The sequence below is a fragment of the Thalassophryne amazonica genome, chromosome 22 (assembly GCF_902500255.1).
Source record: "Thalassophryne amazonica chromosome 22, fThaAma1.1, whole genome shotgun sequence".
Taxonomy (NCBI): Eukaryota; Metazoa; Chordata; class Actinopteri; order Batrachoidiformes; family Batrachoididae; genus Thalassophryne; species Thalassophryne amazonica.
The window spans coordinates 6,922,492-6,933,053 of NC_047124.1; the positions used below are offsets into that span (position 1 = coordinate 6,922,492).

Sequence of the window (10,562 nt, forward strand, 5' to 3'; positions counted from 1 at the left end):
GTCTGTGAGTACTTTTGCATTTCCTGGACAAAGGTATGTCAGTGCAGTGGGTGATTCTGTGCTTTGCCTTGCTGCAACAATTGCAAAGACCCGTAGGACCAGCAACCTGCCGGACCAGCAACCTGCCGGACCAGCGACCCATAGGACCAAATAACCCATAGAACCAGAAACCCAGAGGAACAACGACCCATAGGACCATTGACCTGTAGGACCAGAAACCTGGAGGAGCAATGTCCCGTAGGACCAATGACCTGTAGGACCAGGAACCCGGAGGAACAACGACCCGTAGGACCAATGACCTGTAGGACCAGAAACCCGAGGACCAATGACTTGTAGGACCAGAAACCCGGAGGACCAATGACCTGTAGGACTAGAAACCTGGAGGAGCAATGACCCATAGGACCAATGAACTGTAGGACCAGGAACCCGGAGGAACAATGACCCGTAGGACCAGGATCCCGGAGGAACAACGACTCGTAGGACCAATGACCTGTAGGACCAGCAACCTGGAGGAACAATGACCCATAGGACCAATGACCTGTAGGACCAGTGACCCATAGGACCAATGACCTGGAGGAACAACGACTCATAGGACCAATGAACTGTAGGACCAGGAACCCGGAGGACCAATGACCCATAGGACCAATGACCTGTAGGACCAGGAACCCGGAGGAACAACGACTCATAGGAACAACGACCTGTAGGACCAGAATCCTGGAGGAACAATGACCCATAGGACCAATGACCTGTAGGACCAGGAACCCGGAGGAACAACGACTCATAGGACCAACGACCTGTAGGACCAATGACCTGTAGGACCAGGAACCTGGAGGAACAATGACCCATAGGACCAAAGACCTGTAGGACCAATGACCTGTAGGACCAGGAACCCGGAGGAAACAACGACTCATAGGACCAACGACCGTAGGACCAATGACCTGTAGGACCAGAAACCTGGAGCAACAATGACCCATAGGACCAATGACCTGTAGGACCAACGACCTGTAGGACCAGAAACCTAGAGGAACAATGACCCATAGGATGAGCAACACGTTAAGACATGTAAATCGATATAACTGATTTTGTTTAAACTTGTTGGAAGGGTTGGATTGTGGGTTGAAGCAGATGTGTGGATAAGATGTGATAAAATTAAGAGATTTAACAAATAAATATATTTAAAAAGACTGTTTAAAAGTTGACTATGCAGCTATGAACACAAAGGTTTAGTTCTGTGAAGAATTCTCTGCTCCCAGTGCGTGCTGGGTAATGTGTTTCTCCGGGATGAGGGCTTTGAGGGGTCATAGAGGTTATATATCCTGACAGTTGAGCAGCAAAGAGAGCCAGAAAACAAAGATAAGAGAGTTCTGATTTATATCTGTGAAGGGTGCTTTGGTGCCGCAGATGATTTCCGAAAACGTGTCGCTTCGTTTTTTTTTTTTTTGTTTTTCCACATTCATGTTCATGTGATCTGGACCAACAGACCCGAACGTGATGTTTTGTTCATTTGCTGTTTAATTTTCATGAAAAACACGTTCACCCCCCCCCCCCCCCCCGCTCTCCCCAAAAAACTCATCACGACTTTTGGCAACAGGCAAAGGTGACGACGGTTAAATTATTCATGGAGCTCTATCTGCTGCCGTTAATCACGTGATCTCACACATTGCTCTTACACCCCCCCCACCTCCTTCCCTGTACATCGCCACCTTACTCTCTGATCTGCAGATTTTACAGAGCGAGAGATCAAATGGAACATGGCAGAGGAGAATGAAGAACGTGACAAGTAAGCATTCCGGTGCAACCACAACACTCTGGACTCCTCTCACCTTCTGAAATTCATCACACCGCATTTATGGCAAAATACAAAAAGCCCCTGATTGCAGCTTTTCTAATGGCGACTCCTAAAGAATGCAGGAAAATGGCACATTCAACGTTTACAGAGTTGCCTTTTGCACAACCCGCTGGGTCTCTCGGTGTGTCCGTCTCCACTTGGCAGAAACTCCAAATGCTCTCAGATGTATCTGAGCTGTTGGTTTTCTCCATTAGTCTTAGAATCACAAAGAAAAACATTAAAAAAATGAGAAATAATCACATAAAAATTATGCTCATTTGCATGTCCATGTATTCCAGACTGCTGGAACACTCTGGAACGTCTTTGACCTGTAGTGACTTATGAAAATTTACTAAAAAACATCCTGAGATTTTTTTGCTTAATGACCTAGGTGAACAACACGTGTATCCACTGAGATTGTTGACTGATTAAACTGGTGGCGGCGACCAATGACGCCATCTCAGTTTTCTCTAAATAAAAGAGTCGGGAATTCCCGGACAATCAAACTAAACCAGACTGCAAACATACTCTGATGGATGTCACCCACAGAAAACTTTTTTTGAAGCGCAAAAATTGTTCTGGATGTTGGCAGCGCTTATTATACCTATGTAAAAAAAATAATAAAATTAAATAAAATTAACTCAGCGCTAACCTACCACTATAGCCTTAAGGTGGCAGAAAAGCCTCCGTTTGGACAGAACACCATTCCCACTTTCTGTATAGGACAAAATTCTCCATCCTCACATAATTTTGCATTATTAGTTGTTCATCATCTTCCTTTCATTGTTGGAAGAAAAAAATTGCATATATCGTTGTCAGAATCATACTATAATTGTTCCTCTATAAGTCTGAGGTCCTTTGGTTGATTTCCACAAATTTTACTATGTAGATGATTGTCAACTCCGGAATACTCCTCAATGGGTTTGAGTGGATAAAGGTCAAAGTCACTGGGGTCAATGGTCAAATTTTGGCACACATACTGTATGTAGGTGGGTTCTGGAATTGCCCAGAAGACTTCATTTATCTAAGGTCAATCATTGGGGCCAACGATCAAAACTTTTTCATTCTGATTTTGCACCAACCATAGGACACATACTATGTAGGTGGGTTCTGGAATTGCCCAGTAAAGCCATATTAGTCAAAGTCAATCATCTGCCTGTCCCACATCTTTTTGCTCATTTCTACCAAATGTCAGTGAAGGTTAAGCATCAAATTGTCCTTAAAGAATTTGGGGAAGGTCAAAATAAATAGATAAATAGGTTTTCAACCCAATTTGGACCAAATGTGACACCCACTGAGCTGCCAAGCCAGAGGCCAGTATCACTGGGGTCAAATGTCAGTTTGTCGATGCTTTACCGTCTTCATGCCATTACCTCCAGACAATAATACTGATTTTAAAAAGCAAATGGTTCATTTATAAGTGATAATTTAATACTTATTATGTTGAGCACATTAATGCCAATATTGATAAAGATGAGACAGACAGATTCTCCAACAGGTTCTTCCACGCAACCTTGGTTTTTTGTGTGTTTTTTGGATAAAATCTACTTTTTTCCTTTCAATCATCTCTTCAAACTCTCAAAGACAAAACAACTGCTGAAAAGTGGCCAGCTGTTGCTATGCAACATTGTAAATGTTTCAGATGTTCTCCTTGTGTTTCCTTCTACCTTTCAGCAGCTCGTCTACACGTTGGTGGAAAAAAAAAAAAAAAATCACTTCCTTGCAGCTGTCATCCTCATCCCTTTTATGCAAATAGAGGTCTGTGGCAAATATGCAACCTTCTGTGTAGGCGGAGACCAAGTGATAAAAAGTAGCGGTGCTTTTCTGCTCTGATCACAGCAGACGGTGCTTTGATTTACACGGCGAAATGACAAGGATGACAGCTGCAGTGTAGCCAGGTTGAAGGTTTCATCTCCTCCTCCTTCTTCTTCACTTTGAGTCCAGTCACCTCGGCCTGTGGCATGCCCCCTCACCTCCTGCAGACCTGACACCAGGGTGTCTCCACCTGAAGGCTGATGATGATGTGGACTTCAAGAAGAATATTTCTGCACAGCAGGAGGCTCGTCACTCTGCAGCCAGGTTCCAAGGCAAAGTCGACTTCCGCCCTCATGTGAGAGAAGGACAATCAGCTCACAGTGGCTCGTCTCCACGTAGTGTCTGACTGTCTGTCATCAGGTCATCAGGACAGCAGAAGCAGTTCCACAAGCAGCTCAAATATGAGAAGAAGTCAAACTCAGATTTTACTGTGTAAAGTTGGAGAGTGGATGAAAAAAAAAGTTAAAGCTGAGACCCTTTTGGTTTTGGATCATTTAAATCATGCAAAAGTTTTTCTTCAGCACCACTATAATTTTGTTCCTTAATATTAAAGTAAAGAATTCACCATATTTTATCAGCGATATCCTCAGAATTCTTCTTACCTGGAAGCAAGTTTGAATTTTAACCCATGAGGGTTAAAATATGCTGACATCTAAAACCTCCAGATAATCACAGTGAAGTGTTTCATATGTCTTAAGACATGTCTCTAGATCATTAAAATAGCTTTACAGAAGCAAAAATATGTTAAAAAAATAATCATGAAAAGCTGGCCATTTTGGATGCCATGTTAGATATCGAAAACTCCGCAAGGAGGCTTTCCGGGGACTTTTCAGATATGATTCTACACATATTTTCTGTACATACAATGAAAATTTCAGCTTGTTGTGCAAAATTCCTCATATTTTGCCACTTTTGAACTCATGCTTTTAGACAATTAATATGGTTGAATGACTAAATATACACAGTTGAGTGCTCCCCTAGTTAGAACGTGACCGTTATCTCATCTGACGCTGCAACCTAGATGCTGATTTTTGTAACCGCGACGGGATGTTTGTGCATGATGGTTAGATCCACAATGATGTCGCATCTGCTCCTGACGGATCTGCAAAAAGCCCCACAACATCCAGCTGGACCTACTGGACCGAAAGAACAACAACTGCAAATAAGTAACCGGCAGTAGCTGGTGTGTTTAGACTGCTTATACCTCACCAGGTTGCCTTGTTGCCAGATCCTTGGGTCGGTCCGACACAAACCCCTGCCTCTGTCAGGTGACGGCCATTTGGAGGGAGGCGCGAGAGGGGAGGAGCCTAAACGGATGGCCGGCTCTGCCTTCATGGAGTCAGAAACAAACACCGCCGCCATGTGCTTGCCTCTTTTCCAACTCATGTTATTAACATGCCAGTGGAAAAACACTCAGCTTGTGCTTATTCAATTATGCTAATGCATACATATACAAATGACCCTGTTTAACTATTAGCCGCCTCATTTAGGGGACACGTGCACAGAGAGTGAGAGGGCTGAAGGACGAGAGCATGATGCCTCTGGGAAAGATTTTTAGGATTCCCAAACCTGGAGCACAAGCAGCAAGGCACAAAATCAAAGTCATGTTAAGTCCTTGTACTAATAAAACACGTGATCTGTCCACAAGCTCCACACTATGTGGACACGGTGTGGAAGCTGCTATGTCCAACAGATCCTGGACATCTCAACAAACGTTGATCCAGGTTGATGAGCGATCCAGACTTTCTGATCATAGATGTTGACCTTTGGTGGCAGTTTAACTGTGAACCTGATCATTATCACTGGACAGTAAATATTTTGATGGCTTTTGGGCTACGGTTCACATAAATTACTCTTATACATATTTTCCTATTATCTATCGTTTCGTAGATGTAGCACACTCTGGATTTGCCAAACTGTATTTTGTGGACTTGCTCAGTCTGGTTTGATGCTGGACGATGTTACATTGCTGATCTCCTCAAACACTTGTCTCATTGTATAATAACCCTGTGCCATCCTGAGTACATGATCACATTTTTGGACATTAATTGTGATTATTTTCCTCACACTCGCTAACCCACGCTATCGTTCCTCCTGCCTAAACCAACAGATGCATTGGTTTCATGCAAAATTGATATTGTCAAGCAAAAATGAGTGTTGTGATGTGCGGGTGAAGCAGAAAAGCAGGGGATCATTATTACTGGCATGTGCGTGTCTGTCTGGACAAGATAACGCAAACACAGCTGATCAGATTTCCTTCAAACATGGTGGGATTATTACTTGGATAGACATCTAGAGGTGAGTCTATTTTAGAATAGTTTGGTCAAAGTCAAAGTCAAGAAAAACATGGTCTGACAAAACTTTTTGTATATCTTGAGACTCAAGAAGCCTAGATGGATCAAACTTTGTGGCAATATCACTGGGATAGATAGCTAGAGGTGTTTAGATTTTGGAGTACTTTAGACAAAGGTTAAAGGTCAAAATCAAGGAAAACATGGCCCAAAAATGACACTTGTGTATATCTCAAAAACCAAGAAGCCTAGATGGATGATGTAAAGCATATATACAAGTCCAATATTCCTGCAGTCATGAGTCCAATATTCCTGCAGTTACATTTGTTGATTACACTATTCTCCAGATAATGTTTAAGGCTCACAAAAAACAAAAACAAAACAAAAAAATACTACCAACTAACATCCAGAACAAATTTGAAAAAAAGAGAAAGCCAGTACAACTTAAAAAGAACAGAGATATTTAACAAACCAAGATTCAGAACCAAACTGAAGGAACATTGCATTTCTATCAAGGTATTCAGTTTATGGAACAATCTGAACAAGGAAATTAAAGAAGCTAAATCAAGCAATATATTTAAAAAGGCAGTTCAAATTAATATGATTCAGAAATACAACCTGATGTAACAATGAAACCACATGTAGGATTAGGTTTACCATTTTTGTCATTGTTCACTCTTACTTGTTTGTGTTTTGAAATTTCTGTGATTAAGTTTATGCAGTTTTTTCTTTTTTTGTATAGTTGTTATGAGCTTATATATGTATACATTCTTTATTTTTAATGGTACAAGGGGAGGGTGCTTATAAGCTTTGCTTCTGCCATCACCCCTTCGGCCACACTGGATTTTTGTACATTGTTTCATTTATGTTTTGTTTTTGCCTAAATAAATAAATAATAAGCAAAATATTTATGGATGATTGGTGTGAATGGCTTCATGATGAAGTCATACAGAGTCAAAACACCATAACAGACAGATGTATATTTATATTGTGGTATATAGGGTGTGTAGGGTATGAGTCTGCCTTCTAATGCCTTTTTTTTTTTTTTTTTGCCTAAAAACATAATTAAATCTTACACTCTGTAGCTTTAAGGTTTACAAATCTTCAAACACAAATATTTCCTTTCAAATTAAAAAAAACGCAAATTCTGTCTTCACTATTTATTATTTAATAATCAGTGATTTCTCTGTTATGAGACTATAACTCTCTCCTGCGTGGCATTAAAAAAAAGTGTCCACTTCTGTCTGGTCCTAATCTAAACAGCACTGTGGCGCTGTCCAGTCGAGGTGGTGCTGAAATGCCACACTCCTCTGCCCTGCTGTACATTAGTGCTGTCCATGGTCCTGAACGACCTGGAATTCTGCAGGGTGTCGCAGAGGCACCAAAAAACAAAAGCACGTACAAAGCTCCATGCCACACATGTGACAGCGCCAGCTCCAAAGGTACATCCCTCACATGGACATAAAACACGACCATGTTTGCGTTTCTCAGAAAATACATCAACAGTACTTATTTTCCTCAAACACAGACGTCCAAACTACAGACTGCATTTGCTCTAAACGTCAAATGACAGCAGACGTGACATTTTCCAGCCATCACGAGCATCTCGTGCTCCTTCTCCTCCTCCGCCTGAATCACAAACCAACACGCTATAAATGTGCATCCAGCAGGATGCTGTGTGTTAAAAAAAAAAAAAAAGAAAGAAAGAAGCAGCACGGCTGATCTCTGCTCACGAGAGGCCAACGCGTCTCTGTCTTGTGCTTCCCCAGAGTAGAAAAACTGGCCAATCAGAGTGGATGAGGCAATGAGTCACGAAGAGAGCAGACTGCATCCAGTGGACCGAGAGGAGCTGCTGCTCTGGGGAGGAAATCTGTAACGCCTATGGAGAGCGCAGGGCGGTCAGCCCTCCTGCACACACCACGCCCAGATCATGTCGCAAATGTCATCTTCCTCTCTTCCGCAGTGGTTATTTGGCCCTCGAGTGTGTTTTGTGATAAATGCAGTTAAGTCATTTCTTTCTGGTTTCCACCCATAAATGACCCACAATAACATCCCAAGGTTGTGTGAAAGTCAACAAAAATCCAAAGCCAACTGGGGTGGAGCTGTGTGTGGTAGAGTAGGTGTCACTCAAAGCTGAACCCCCCCCCCCCCCAAAAAAAAAACCTTTATATAAACAAATAGAGCATGAATGGGCCGCGTGAAGGAGGACCGGAGACGCTCATTAAGTATTGATGCATTGGAGCTCTCACAGCTGGACGCACATCACACACACACACACACACACACACACCACATTTTCCACACTTTTACAGTGTGATTAAGAGAGTGAACCAGTACCACAAACGACTTCAGATTTCATGCATAAATTTAATTGCAGCAAAGAAGAGGTGAACAAAACGGTCAGATGTCCAAATCCATTTTGCAAGAAGATACACTGGAAGCAAAAAAGTATTTATTGGTACTCGAGAAAAGGGAATAAAATGTTTAAATTGTGGCTGGAAAATAGAGTGTGAATGGAAGCAGAAAAAATCCAAGTCAACTGAAAAGACTGAAGCTGTGTGTTGGAGCAGAAGAGAATAGAATCAAATAGACAGGGGCTATTTGAAGCTCCTCGATCTACCGACGTTCACCTCTTTCATGTTTCAGAATGAGAGGAAAACTGCAAAAGTTATTAAGAACAGAGCCACTTTGTTCAGTCTCTGGCCTTCCAGCCTTTGTGGACTGCTGCATGTCGGCGTAGAGCTGAGGCCGGAGTGGCTAATTTCAACTGAAACTGGGGAAAATGAGGACAGAGAGCCGGAGAGAGGAAGTGACAAGACACTTCACGGAAATGACTAGCAGCAGGGAAAGCCGGCCACAGAGTCGATTACACGACAGCGTCTTGTTAGATGACAAAGAAAGCAACTCACGGCTTGATATCAAACTCCAAACACAAGTCTTAAATACAGACGGATTAATAATTTTTTTCCAAAACTTCCACGGGATTCTCCACGATTCTGATCCAATCACACCACAGGAGTCTACCATAGTTCCTGCTTTTTGAAGGGGGGTGGACTTCAAAAAGTTACAACTTCTACCTGTATGTGGAACTCACTTTGTCAGTGTAGCACATGTACACACCAAAGCCTATGCTGTTTCTTAACATAAGGACTTTAAAATTCCAACACGACTCACAAATAAATACACTCTGGACAACATATTGGATGTTATTTGATGCAATTTGGGTAAATAAATGGTCAGATGCACACAGATGGAGACGTGAACAGTGGAGTCTTGCAGGAAGCCCCAGCCTGTGGTGTGTACCAAAAGGACTTTTAAATTCCGTTAGACAGCATATTTGATTTTATTTCATGTAGATTCACAAGGATTGATAGAAAGTGTTGAAAGTCTGAAATAATACAAATTTTCCGAATCTTCAGGATTCCTTTTGCGTTGTTGTTGCATACTTTTCTTATTGGCATTTATTTTTGTATTATTGAAGTTGATTTTGTAGAGTGCTTTGATTTCTGGGAACGGCCTATAACAACCTTATTAATTATTATTATTTAAGTTCTTAAATAATAAATAATAATAATAAATTATTTTTCTGTATTTAAGTCGCACTATAACGTAAGTTGCAGAACCTCCCAAACTAGTACCCCCCCCCCCAAGATATACTCTGGAAAATATGGTAGTTTAGAAACTATAGTAGAGAAGCTTGAATCTTCGACTGGACTGGGTTGCTTGACGCGAGGACAAAGCGAAACAAGCAACCCAGTCCAGTCGAAGATTCAAGCTTCTCTACTATGGAAACCACCTGGACAACTGAGAGCCGACACGGAAACACAGTCTAGAAACTATTTTCCAGTTTTCCACAATCCACACGGAATCTCGGGAGTTCTTAAAGCTGCAAACCATGAATGCACCTTCAAACCTGACCCAATCTTTAACATTTGCACACACCTTTGTAAATCCAACATCCCCCGACATTTGGCGCCGACTCCTCCTCCTCACAGGCTGACTCCCCCTCCCCACTCATAATGACAGCACCTTTCCTGAGAGCTGGCGACAGCAAGCGAGTCATGTATTATTTAGAGCGCCGTGTGACAGCGCCAAGAGCAGGATCTTACCTGGCAGCACGCTGTCTACACTGACTCCTCTTTACAATCCCAGGAAGGGGCTCAAACAACTTCTGTTTCGACTGGAGGAGCTCGATGTGACGCTCTGAGAAGCAACAGCAGCAAAAAAAAAAAAAAAAAGAAAAGATAAAAGAAACAATAAATGTCCTCTTTTCACACAGTGAGTCAAGAAGTATTCGCGATCTCACTGGAATACAGTCAGCAGCTTCTGCAAGCGAGATGCTCTCTCCCTGCATCCGTGACACTCACCTCCTCTCTGCCCGCCCACTTACTCCAGACCCCTCCCCCGATTCTCTCTCTCTCCCCTCCATCCCTCAGCACACTATTTTCTGACATTTCCCCGCCCACTCACACCTTCTACTCCATGAAAACAAAGGTGCTGTTTGACGAGCATTTCCTCACATCAGCAGCAAACTTACTCCTGGTTTATGGAACGTTTCACCGAGAATTTTCTCTCCGATTAAGACGAAGCACCTCGTGAAGATCTCATGTTGTTAAATGCAGTATTGA

General features: G+C 42.3%; 1 protein-coding gene across 2 annotated transcripts in view; it reads right to left on the reverse strand.

The window, feature by feature from the left end:
* The window catches only part of syt1a (synaptotagmin Ia), a 155,077-nt gene extending 144,777 nt beyond the window's left edge, over positions 1–10,300 (reverse strand). Inside the window, exon 1 of one of the 2 annotated variants that reach the window (XM_034163879.1) lies at positions 10,044–10,300. The gene's annotated coding sequence lies outside the window, so the exon portion shown is untranslated. The remainder of the gene's footprint in view (positions 1–10,043) is intronic. The other variant, XM_034163881.1, reaches the window with a different exon arrangement.
* Between the last annotated feature and the right edge of the window lie 262 nt (positions 10,301–10,562).